The sequence below is a fragment of the Acinonyx jubatus genome, chromosome C1, assembly GCF_027475565.1.
Source record: "Acinonyx jubatus isolate Ajub_Pintada_27869175 chromosome C1, VMU_Ajub_asm_v1.0, whole genome shotgun sequence".
In the NCBI taxonomy this organism is placed as follows: Eukaryota; Metazoa; Chordata; class Mammalia; order Carnivora; family Felidae; genus Acinonyx; species Acinonyx jubatus.
The window spans coordinates 107177698-107191622 of NC_069381.1; positions in this window are offsets into that span (position 1 = coordinate 107177698).

Here is a 13925-nt window from a genome sequence, read left to right on the forward strand (position 1 = left end):
TTTAGCATAATGTAGGGAGAAGTGGTTACATACAGAAATTTGTAGAGATATGTGTATATACATGGGTGAGTATACATGTGGATTTCTTTGCTCTGCCAGCTGAAGGCCCCTAGAAGCAATGACACCCCAGTAGTAGTTAGCACACCCAGTCCTGGATCTTTATTGTTAATTCCATTTTCCACCAGAAGGAATGACTCTTTGGAGAAATGACTGATTCCAGGACAAGACCAAAAATGTACAAAATTAACCTGGAACATCTTATAGTGACAAACAGTAAGGATAAGGCAAGCAAAACAAAACAAAACAAAATAGAACAAAAAAAAAGATTAATGAGGTATTTCAAGAAAACCGACAAGTTCCAGTGGTGCTCTTTTTTTTTTAATTTATTTTTTTAATGTTTATTTATTTTTGAGACAGAGAGAGACACAGCATGAGCAGGGAAGGGGCAGAGAGAGAGGGAGACACAGAATGTGAAGCAGGCTCCAGGCTCTGAGCTGTCAGCACAGAGCCCGACGTGAGGCTCGAACTCACGAACTGTGAGATCGTGACCTGAGCCGAAGTCGGACGCTTAACCGACTGAGCCACCCAGGCGCCCCTAATGAGGTATTTCAAAGGGAAACAGGAGCCTACTGAAAAAGCTCCCAGTGACTAAAGCCAGAACAATTTGAGCAACAAAATAAATAATGTAGTGTTGGTTTATACCTAACATCTATAAAATAACTATGCATGGATCCATACTGATATAGAGGAAGGATTAAATAAATAAATAACTAAATAGGGCAGTATAGACAAATATGACATGCAGAATAATTCCAAAACATTCATGCAGGGACTCTCTCATCAGGGAAGTAGAGCACGTCTCCACCCTTTAAGTGTGGCTGTGCATAGTGCTTTTTTTCTAAATAGCAAAGTATGTGTAGGGAGATAAAGGGCAACTTCACAATGGAGAAACCTGACAGACACCATTGCAGCCAGGTGACCAAGGTCAACATCAACAGTGATGAGTCACGCTGGTGTGATATGATGAAAATAGCACTTTTCTGTGGTCTTCCTCCCCAAACTCATAGCCCTATAACCCCAATGCAATCATAAGAATAACATCAGACAAATCCCAGTTGGGGAACATTCTATAAAAGGCCTGACCAATACTACTCAATGCTGTCAAGGTCATCAAAATCAAGGAAAATATGAGAAATTGTCACAGTTCAGAGGAGCCTAAGCAGACATGACATTTAAATGTAATATAGTATCTTGGATTGAATCCTGGGACACAAAAAGGACATTAGGTACAAACTAAGGAAATCTGAATAAAATATAGGTTATAGTTAACGGCAATGAAGCCATGTTGGTTCATTAGTTGTGACCAATGTACCATACTAATGTAAGATGTTAACACCAGGGGAAACTGACTATGGGAATTCTGTACTACCTTTGTAATTTTCTTTAAATCTAAGACTATTCTAAAATAAAAAAAAAATCATTAGAAAAAAAGATGAACTCCTACATGGATTTATAGTTCTTTTAAAATTATTTTTGCATATGCTGTCATATACAGATACATTTTATGATGATACCGTATTATATTTGTTGTATTTTAAAATACAGACTATTTTTTTTTCAATTTGCATCTCTTTTCCTTGCTGGGAGGGAGGGACTGTCCCCTAACTCTCTGAAAGAGAGAATAAAGGGGCTCAGAGGAATAATTTATAGAGATTGGGGTGGCTGCAAACACAGGGCCAGATCTTCTACCCCAGTGGACTGTCCTCTGAGGTGGGGTCTGCCAGTGGGAAAGAAGCTGGGGAGACAAGACTTGACCTTCTGTCTTGGACTCTTGGAGCACACAGGAACACTGAGATTGGGGTTCATGCTCATGTTGGGTATGGAAGGAAAGGTGCCCAATGAGAGAGTCTGAAAAGAAAAAAATGGGGTCATCTCACTCTGGGTCCCCAGGGTCCTAGGGAAGGTGAGAAGATGAGTATGAGGAAGGTGAAGTGAGGAGTGGCAAGAGCTCTGGGCTGTTTAGCCATGGCATAGGCCAAGTGAGGATAACCTGGAGAGGGTGGGACACTGACCATGGTGGTCTTGGCATGGCCTCAATGCCAAATTAGAATGTGAGACCCTTTGGTAAAATATTAAGAAATTCAAGATGGTTATAGCAGAGCTTAAAGCCTCTGAACCTGAGGCTCTGTGACTGCTGCTGAGTCACATGCCATGAGGTCTTGGGCTCAGGCTGAGCCTAGCTCCAAATCCACACACACCACTTCTGTAGGACCACAATGATGAAGCTGCCAGCAGTAGATGGACCACACCAAACAGGGCAAGGCCAGGGCATCTGCACTCACCAGGTGATGATCATTCTTCCTTTTATCTATCTACCTTTCCACACACCTTGGAATGGCTGGATGCAGAGAGAATGCAGAAAGAGACAGCCCCACTGCAGCCCACAGCCCATTCACTGATGAAGGCAGGCAGGTAAATAAGGTGCAGATAACTGTAAGCCTGAACTGAGAAGTGGAGGAGAGAAGATTAATTATATTCCATGACAGTGCTCAACTTGACTCTTCTAGATTTGTTAAAATGCAAAGTTACCAGGAAATATGAATCTGCTTGAGAAGTTAAAGGATGAAAAAGAAAAACCGAACAAGGCAGTTGGTGACAGTAACTTAAAATTAAAACCCTGCCAGCCAATGAAGGACTGCAACCCAAACTAGGTTTGTTTATCCACTAACATGTTCTTGGCATCACACTGGCTTTCTCCAAAGGGTGTGCCATGAGGTTTTGGAAAGCATTTGGAAGAATTTTCCTCTGTCCTTCAAGGTCCATCTAGTTGTAGTAAGAATAAAATACACATGAGACGTATTAACAGAAGAAAATCAAATTTAATAGCATACTTACAGGGAATCCACACAGATGTGGAAATTCCAAAGACATTCAGACAACATGATGTTTATATGAGCTAAGGAGAGGGATAAGTGTCTAAGGATTCAAAGGGGAGAAAGACCATTAGCAAGGAGGTGTTCAGAAAACAAAAGTTGGCCTATTATGTAGATAAGTTTCTTATGTAAAGAGCAATCTCCAGTAATGGCTCTATTCTTGGAACAGGTAGGCAGTCGAAGGGGAGGTAAAGAGCTTTTCCTGAATATTTTGGGTTTTGATTGCTTTTAACTCAAAATAATCTTCATGCGAAAGTTGCCCATCTGGGGGCAGCATGCCCTTGGTCCCTATACATTTAATGAAGAAAGACATCATTTTATGGTCCAAAGAATTATAAATAACGGAGGGTATGTAAGGAGGGGTGGGTGAGTGAAGTGCTGTAGAAAACAAGTCAGTGCATTATACCCGCCAACAAATGGGGGTTCAAAGAGAGAAAAGAGGAGCTCTACCTTCTCCCACAGCCAACCAGTGATCTTACTCCTCAGTTTGTATGACAAAATTTGCTAGCACCACTTCTTAGTTTTCAGCCCCTTAGAGGCTTCCAAATACTACCCCCAATACCATGGAAGTATGTACTAGGATTGCCTAGCTTGGGTCAGGCATCTACCTGATGCTCCAGTGGGAGGGTAAGAGGGAGCAGGGAAGATACAGCTGGATGGAGGATGGGGGTGGAGGGATGATATAGCTGGGAGGGAGGGTAGAGGCCATTGCAAGCTGCCTTTATGCCAAGGAATTTGGACTTTACTTGAAAAAACTAGGTCACGAGATGTGTACAGGTTGGTATTGTTTGAGATATAATTGGCATATAATATTGTGTAAGTCTAAGGCATACAACACGATTTGATACATTTATATATTGCAATGTAATTACCACCATAGTATTAGCTAACACCTGTATCACATCACATAATTATTATTATTTTTTTGTGGTAAGATCTAGTCTTTTAGCAACTTTGAAGTTTATTTATTTAAATTCAAGTTAGTTAACATACAGTGTAGTTTTGGCTTCAGGGGTAGAGCTCAGCAATTCATCTCTTACATATGACACTCAGTGCTTATCCTGAAAAGTGACCTCCTTAATGCCTATCACCTATTTCACCCATCCCCCCAACCCCCCAACCCCCAACAGCAACCCTCAGTTTGTTTTGTGTATTTAAGAGTCTCTTATGGTTTGCCTTCTCTGTTTCTATCTTATTTTTCCTTCCCTTCCCCTATGTTCATCTGTTGCGCTTCTCAAATTCCATATATGAGTGAAATCATATGATATCTATCTTTTTCTGACTTATTTTGCCTAGCCTAATATCCTCCAGTTCCATCTACATTGTTCCAAATGGCAAGATTTCATTCTTTTTCATCATCAAGTAGTATTCCATTGCAAATATATACCACATCTTTATCCATTCATCAGATGATGAATATTGGGTTTTTTCATAATTTGGCTAAAGTTTATAATACAGTATTGTTGACTATAATCACTATGCTGTACATTAGATCCCCAGGTCTTATTTATCTACCAGTTGGAAGTTTGTACCCTTAAACAGTATCCCCCAATTCTCCCACATTCTGCTCTCTGTTTTTTATAAGTTTGGCCTTTTTAGATTCCACATATAAGTGATATCATACAGTATTTGTCTTTCTCTTTCTGACCTATCTGTTATCTTTTATAGGTGAATGTTTTTCTGTATAAAGTCTTTCCATCTATTCTTTTACATTTTATCTTTTTAATAATTTATTGAGTGCTCACTAGCACTGACTCACATTAACAGATAAAAAACAAGGCATGATATGGTTCACCTCAAGTCACACAATAAGATCAAGGCTGCTTTCTTGGAGAGGGAAAGAAAATTGTCATGCATTATGCCCAACCTCCTCTACCCCCAGAAGCAAAATCCAAAACACCTTGAGAGCCTTCTGTCATACTCTGAGCTGAGGATGTCCCAAAATTCATGAGAGCTCGAAATAATTAGTAAGATTTTCCTGTTCTACAAAGTAAGAACACACACACACACACACACACACACACACACACACAGAAATTTCAGTTTTCCTCTTTCTGTGTATGGAAAAACCAGTTTTTCTTTACTCCATGTTTCTTTTCTATGAGTCTGTTTTTTTATTATTCACACAAAACACTTCACTTGTGGGTTCTGAATATGCAGAGGGATTTCTCCTCACAAAGCAATTCTCTATGATGACATCTGGATGTATTACAGTTTAACTCAATTCTGATACTATCTACCTGGAGGTAGCATCAGATCCCACAGGTTAAGGGCTCAGTCCCACAAGACTACTCCCCAGCACACTCCAGATACCAATTGCAAGAGGATGCCAATTGCCAGTTTACCCATAACTTCTGTCTGATTTGGCTACAAATTGAAGGTTTCCATGACCATCCACCCCCCCCCCCGCCCCTTGGATTTAATTACTTTGGTAGAGTGACTCAGAGAACTCAGGGAAACACTTACTTACATTTACCAGTTTATTAAAGGATATGGTAAAGTGCACTCTCAACAATAGCCAAATTGTGGAAAAAGCCTAAATGTCCATCAACTGATGCATGGATAAAGAAATTGTGGTTTATATACACAATGGAATACTACTTGGCAATGAGGAAGAATGAAATACGGCCTTTTATAGCAATGTGGATGGAACTGGAGAGTGTGATGCTAAGTGAAATAAGCCATACAGAGAAAGACAGATACCATATGTTTTCAGGTGGATCCTGAGAAACTTAACAGAAACCCATGGGGGAGGGGAAGGGAAAAAAAAGAGGATAGAGTGGGACAGAGCCAAAGCACAAGACACTCTTAAAAACTGAGAACAAACTGAGGGTTGATGGGGGGGGGGTGGGAGGGAGAGGAGGGTAGGTGATGGGCATTGAAGAGGGCATCTTTTGGGATGAGCACTGGGTGTTGTATGGAAACCAATCTGACCATAAATTTCATATATTAAAAAAATAATAAAAAATAAAAATAAAAAAAGGATATGGTAAAGTATACAGATGAACAGCCAGATGTAGAGATGCATAGGGCAAAGTTTGGGAGGATTTGAGTGCAGAAGCTTCTGTCCCCATGTAGTTGGAGCCACCCTCCTTGTGTGGATGTGTTCACCAGCCTGGAAGCTCCCCAAACTCTTTACTGTTGGAAGTTTTATGGAGGCTTCATCACATAGGTGTGATTGATCATAAACTCCATTTTTAACCCTTATCGCTACTCAAGAGAATGGGAGATGGAACTGAAAATTTCAAGCTTCTAATCTTGGCTTGGTGTTTCTGGTGACCAGTACCCATACAGGAACCTCACTGGAGTAAAGACACTCAGGAAATTACGAGGTTTTCAGAACGAACCGGGGGGAAGAGACCAATATATATATTTCTATTGTTTCTCTCTCTCTTTTTCACACACACACACACACACACACACACACCGTAATCTCTTTAATAAACAAGTCTCTGAGATCAATTGCAGAATCCTGGCTGCACTTCATAAATGAGCCTCATGCTTCTGCCTGTTAGAATAGCCATCATTGGGGTGCCTGGGTGGCTCAGTCAATTAAGGGCTGGACTTGATTTTGGCTCAGGTCATGATCTCACTGTTTGACAGCCTGCTTGGGATTCTCTCTCTGCTTCTCCCAACTCCTGTGCACACTCTCTCTTTCTATCTCTCTCAAAATAAATTTTAAAAAAGAATGGCCATCATCAAAAAGACAAAGGATAACATGCTGGTGTGGGTGTAGAGAAAAGGGAAACTTTGTATTCTGTTGGGATTATAAATTTGTATAGCCACTTTGAAAAATAATATGGAGGCTTCTGAAAAAATTAAAAATTAAACAACCATATGGTCTAGCAATTCTATTTTTTTGAAAATATATCTGAAATAAACAAAAACATTATTTGAAAGTGTATCAAAAAAAAAAAAAAAGAAAATGTATCCACACACCGTGTTCATTGCAGATTTATAATAGCCAAGACATGGCAACAACCTATGTGTCTACTGTCAGATGAATGAATGAAGAAGACACATAGATGCACATACGACACATGATGGAATATCATTTAGCCATAAAAAGAAGGAAATCTGTTCATTTGCAACAACATGGATGGACATTGAGGGCATTATGCTAAGTGAAATAAGTCAGAAAAAGACAAATACTATATGATCTCACTTATAGCGGAATCTAAAACAAACAAACAGAGATATACCAGGGGAAGATGGTGGTGTAGGAGGACACTAGGCTCACTGCATCCTGCTAGTCACTTAGATTCCACCTACACCTGCCTAAATAACCCAGAAAAACACCAGAAGACTAGCAGAATGGAGTCTCCAGAGCCAAGCGCAGATGAGAGGCCCACGGAAGAGGGTAGGAAGGGCGGAGAGGCAGTGCGTGCTACACCACTACATGGACTAATGGGAGGGAGCCGGGGCAGAGGGGCAGCCAGTGGCCAAGCAGAGACCCCGAGTCAGGCTGGCAAAAGTGGAGGAGCCGGACAGAGTGTGTTTGGACAGCAAGTGGGACTTAACACCTGGAAGGTTATAAGTTAACAGCTCTGCTCAGAAAGCGGGAAGGCTGGAGGACAATGGGAAGGAGAGTTGCTGAGCCCCGGAAGGACAGAGCTCAGTTTGGCAGGGAACAAAGGCACTTGCCAGCGCCATCTCCCTTGCCCATCCCCCAGAAAAAATCCCAAAGGGAACCAGTTCCTGCCAGAGAACTTGCTTGCACCGCGCAAACACCAAACGCTGTGCTTCTGCGGATCCATCCCTCCAGCGGCAGGTCTGACTCCCTCCTGCTGCCACAGGGCCCCTCCTGAAGCAGATCATCCAAGGAGAAGCAAGCTAAGCCTGCCCCTCTCGCTCCCGTGCACCTTGCCAATCCACCCCAGCTAATACTCCAGATCCCCAGCACCACAAGCCTGGCAGTGTGAAAGTAGCCCAGATGGGCCACGCCACCCCACAGTGAATCCTGCCCCTAGGAGAGGGAAAGAGAAGATACACAACAGTCTCACTGTGGCCCCAGCAGTGGGCTGGGGGAAGACATCAGGTCTGACTGCGCCCCGCCCAACAACTCCAGTTATTCAAGACAGCTCAGGGGAAGTGCCCTGCAGGTCCGCACCACTCCAGGGACTATCAAAAATGACGAAATGCAAGAATTCCCCTCAAAGAGTCTCCAGGAAATAACAACAGCTAACGAACTGATCAAAAAGGATTTAAACAATATAACAGAAAGTGAATTTAGAATAATAGTCATAACATTAATCCCTGGGCTTGAAAACAGTATAGAGGACAGCAGAGAATCTATTGCTACAGAGATCAAGGGACTAAGGAACAGTCAGGAGGAGCTGAAAAATGCTTTAAACAAGATGCAAAATAAAATGGAAATGACCATGGCTCGGATTGAAGAGGCAGAGGACAGAATAGGTGAACTAGAAGATAAAATTATGGAAAAAGAGGAAGCTGAGAAAAAGGGAGATAAAAAAAATCCAGGAGTATGAGGGGAAAATTAGAGAACTAAGTGATGCACTAAAGAGAAATAATATACGCATAATTGGTATTCCAGAGGAGGAGGAGAGAGGGAAACGTGCTGAAGGTGTACTTGAAGAAATAATAGCTGATCTCTTCCCTGAACTGTGGAAGGAAAAAGGCATTGAAATCCAAGAGGCACAAAGAACTCCCTTTGAACGTAACTTGACTCGATCTTCTGCACGACATATCATAGTGAAACTGGCAAAATACAAGGATAAAGAGAAAATTCTGAAAGCAGCAAGGGATAAACGTGCCCTAATTTATAAAGGGAGACCTATAAGACTCGTGACTGATCTCTCTTCTGAAACGTGGCAGGTCAGAAAGGAATGGCAGGAGATCTTCAATGTGATGAACAGAAAAAACTATGCAGCCAAGAATCCTTTATCCAGCAAGTCTGTCATTTAGAATAGAAGGAGAGATAAAGGTCTTCCCAAACAAACAAAAACTGAAGGAATTCGTCACCACTAAACCAGCCCTACAAGAGATGCTAAGGGGGATCCTGTGAGACAAAGTACCAGAGACATCGCTACAAGCATAAAACATACAGACATCACAATGACACTAAACCCATATCTTTCTATAATAACACTGAATGTAAATGGACTAAATGCACCAACCAAAAGACATAGGGTATCAGAATGGATAAAAAAAAAACAAAAAACAAGACCCATCTATTTGCTGTCTACAAGAGACTCATTTTAGACCTGAGGACACCTTCAGATTGAGAGTGAGGGGATGGAGAACTATTTGTCATGCCACTGGAAGTCAAAAGAAAGCTGGAGTAGCCATACTTATATTAGACAAACTAGTCTTGAAATTAAAGGCTGTAACAAGAGATGAAGAAGGACATTATATAATAAATACAGGGTCTATCCATCAGGAAGAGCTAAGTATTATAAATGTCTATACACCGAATACAGGAGCCCCCAAATATATAAAACAGTTAATCACAAACATAAGCAACCTTATAAATAAGAATGTGGTAATTGCAGGGGACTTTAACACTCCACTTACAGAAATGAATAGATCATCTAGACACATGGTCAATAAAGAAACAAGGACCCTGAATGATACATTGGATCAGATGGACTTGACAGATATATTTAGAACTCTGCATCCCAAAGCAACAGAATATACTTTCTTCTCGAGTGCACATGGAACATTCTCCAAGATAGATCACATACTAGGTCACAAAACAGCCCTTCATAAGTATACAAGAATTGAAATCATACCATGCATACTTTCAGACCACAATGCTATGAAGCTTGAAATCAACCACAGGAAAAAGTCTGGAAAACCTCCAAAAGCATGGAGGTTAAAGAACACCCTACTAAAGAATGAGTGGGTCAACCAGGCAATTAGAGAAGAAATTAAAAAATATATGGAAACAAACGAAAATGAAAATACAACAATCCAAACGCTTTGGGATGCAGTGAAGGCAGTCCTGAGAGGAAAATACAATGCAATCCAGGACTATCTCAAGAAACAAGAAAAATCCCCAATACAAAATCTAACAGCACACCTAAAGGAAATAGAAGCAGAACAGCAAAGGCAGCCTAAACCCAGCAGAAGAAGAGAAATAATAACGATCAGTGCAGAAATAAACAATATAGAATCTAAAAATCTGTAGAGCAGATCAACGAAACCAAGAGTTGGTTTTTTGAAAAACTAAACAAAATTGATAAACCTCTAGCCAGGCTTCTCAAAAAGAAAAGGGAGATGACCCAAATAGATAAAATCATGAATGAAAATGGAATTATTACAACCAATCCCTCAGAGAGATACAAGCAATTATCAGGGAACACTATGAAAAATTATATGCCAACAAACTGGACAACCTGGAAGAAATGGACAAATTCCTAAACATCCACACACTTCCAAAACTCAATCAGGAGGAAATAGAAAGCGTGAACAGACCCATAACCAGCGAAGAAATTGAATCAGTCATCAAAAGTCTCCCAACAAAAAAGAGTCCAGGAGCAGATGGCTTCCCAGGGGAGTTCTACCAGACGTTTAAAGCAGAAATAATACCTATCCTTCTCAAGCTATTCCAAAAAATAGAAAGAGAAGGAAAACTTCCAGAGTCATTCTATGAAGCCAGGATTACTTTGATTCCTAAACCAGACGGAGACCCAGTAAAAAAAGAGAACTACAGGCCAATATCTCTGATGAATATGGATGCAAAAATTCTCAATAAGATACTAGCAAATCGAATTCAACAGCATGTAAAAAGAATTATTCAGCATGATCAAGTGGGATTCATTCCTGGGCTGCAGGGCTGGTTCAACATTCGCAAATCAATCAACGTGATACATGACATTAATAAAAGAAAAGATAAGAACCATATGATCCTGTCAATCGATGCAGAAAAAGCCTTTGACAAAATCCACCACTGTTTCTTAATAAAAACCCTTCAAAAAGTCAGGATAGAAGGAACATACTTAATCATCATAAAAGCCATTTATGAAAAGCCCACAGCTAACATCATCCTCAATGGGGAAAAACTGAGGGCTTTTCCCCTGAGATCAGGAAGACGACAGGGATGCCCACTCTCACCACTGTTGTTTTACATAGTGTTGGAAGTTCTAGCATCAGCAATCAGACAACAAAAGGAAATCAAAGGCATCAAAATTGGCAAAGATGAAGTCAAGCTTTCACTTTTTGTAGATGACATGATATTATACATGGAAAATCTGATAGACTCCACCAAAAGTCTGCTAGAACTGATACATGAATTCAGCAAAGTTGCAGGATACAAAATCAATGTACAGAAATCAGTTGCATTCTTATACACTGATAATGAAGCAACAGAAAGACAAATAAAGAAACTGATCCCATTCACAACTGCACCAAGAAGCATAAAATACCTAGGAATAAATCTAACCAAAGATGTAAAAGACCTGTATGCTGAAAACTATAGAAAGCTTATGAAGGTAATTGAAGAAGATATAAAGAAATGGAAAGACATTCCCTGCTCATGGATTGGCAGAATAAATATTGTCAAAATGTCAATACTACCCAAAGCTATCTACACAGTCAATGCAATCCCAATCAAAATTGCACCAGCATTCTTCTTGAAACTAGAACAAGCAATCCTAAAATTCATATGGAACCACAAAAGGCCCCAAATAGCCAAAGTAATTTTGAAGAAGAAGACCAAAGCAGGAGACATCACAATCCCAGACTTTAGCCTCTACTACAAAGCTGTAATCTTAAGACAGCATGGTATTCGGACAAAAACAGACACATAGACCAATGGAATAGAATAGAAATCCCAGAACTAGGCCCACAAACGTATGGCCAACTAATCTTTGACAAAGCAGGAAAGAACATCCAATGGAAAAGACAGTCTCTTTAACAAATGGTGCTGGGAGAACTGGACAGTAACATGCAGAAGATTGAAACTAGACCACTTTCTCACACCATTCACAAAAATAAACTCAAAATGGATAAAGGACGTGAATGTGAGACAGGAAACCATCCAAACCCTAGAGGAGAAAGCAGGAAAAGACCTCTCTGACCTCAGCCGTAGCAGTCTCTTACTGGACACATCCCCAAAGGCAAGGGAATTAAAAGCAAAAATGAACTACTGGGACCTCATGAAGATAAAAAGCTTCTGCACAGCAAAGGAAACAACCAACAAAACTAAAAGGCAACCAACAGAATGGGAAAAGATATTTGCAAATGACATATCAGACAAAGGACTAGTATCCAAAATCTATAAAGAGCTCATCAAACTCCACACCCGAAAAACAAATAACCCAGTGAAGAAATGGGCACAAAACATGAATAGACACTTCTCTAAAGAAGACATCCGGATGGCCAACAGGCACATGAAAAGATGCTCAACGTCGCTCCTCATCAGGGAAATACAAATCAAAACCACACTCAGATATCACCTCACGCCAGTCAGAGTGGCCAAAATGAACAAATCAGGAGACTATAGATGCTGGAGAGGATGTGGAGAAATGGGAACCCTCTTGCACTGTTGGTGGGAATGCAAATTGGTGCAGCCACTCTGGAAAACAGTGTGGAGGTTCCTCAAAAAATTAAAAATAGACCTACCCTATGACCCAGAAATAGCACTGCTAGGAATCTACCCAAGGGATACAGGAGTACTGATGCATAGGGGCACTTGTACCCCAATGTTTATAGTAGCACTCTCAACAATAGCCAAATTATGGAAAAAGCCTAAATGTCCATCAACTGACGAATGGATAAAGAAATGCTGTTTTATATACACAATGGAGTACTGCGTGGCAATGAGAAAGAATGAAATATGGCCCTTTGTAGCAACGTGAATGGAACTGGAGAGTGTGATGCTAAGTGAAATAAGCCACACACAGAGAAAGACAGATACCGTATGGTTTCACTCTTATGTGGATTCTGAGAAACTTAACAGAAACATATGAGGGAGGGGAAGGAAAAAAAAAGAGGTTAGAATGGGAGAGAACCAAAGCATAAGAGACTCTTAAAAACTTAGAACTGAGGGTTGACAGGGGGTGGGAGGGTGGGGAGGGTGGGTGATGGGTATTGAGGAGGGCACCTGTTGGGATGAGCACTGGGTGTTGTATGGAAACCAATTTGACAAGAAATTTCATATATTGAAAAAAAAATAAAACAAACAAACAACAAACCAAACTCAGAAACAGAGATCAGGTCTGTGGTTATCAGAGCTGGGTAGTGGGAGGGAAAAGAATTGAGTGAAGGTGGTTAAAGTATACCAACTGCCACTTACAAGATAAGTTGGTACTTGGGATATAGTGTACAACATGATGACTGTACTGAAAAACACTACTGTGTCATATGCTTGAACGTTAAGGGAGTAGATCCTAAAATTTTGCATCACAAGAAAAAAATATTTTCTTTTTTAGTTTCTATATGAGATGATGGATGTTAACTAAATTTATTGTGGTAATCATTTTGCAATTTAAGTAAGTCAAGTCATTATGCTGTTCACCTGAAAGTTACACAGTGCTGTATTTCAGTTATATCTCAATAACAATGAAAAATATTCTAAAAAACAGAAAAAAATGAACCCAGTGCAACCCAGTTATGATGTAGATATTATTTCAGATAAATTCATGGAAAAGGATTCTTTAAATTGGAATGTCCAAGTTTGAGACATAGTTTTACCATTGAATTTCTATGTGATTTTTTTCACTTGTTTCATTCTAATGTGGTGAAAGTTCCACCCTAAAATATAAATAACTGCTTCTCTACCTACTTTAAGGGATATTATAAAGACAGATAAAATACTACTTCTGAGAAAACCATCTTATTATTTAAGATATTATTTAAGATAAACCAAACTTAACCATCTTATTATTAAATTATAAGACAGATTTTTTATTCAGGTCAATGTTAGAAGGCATCGTAGAGGCGATGTTTGGACATTCATGTACTCTATACTAGGGACTGAATAGGCTGAGGCACAGGTTCCCAGAGGCTAGCTGATGCTGTACTGGGATC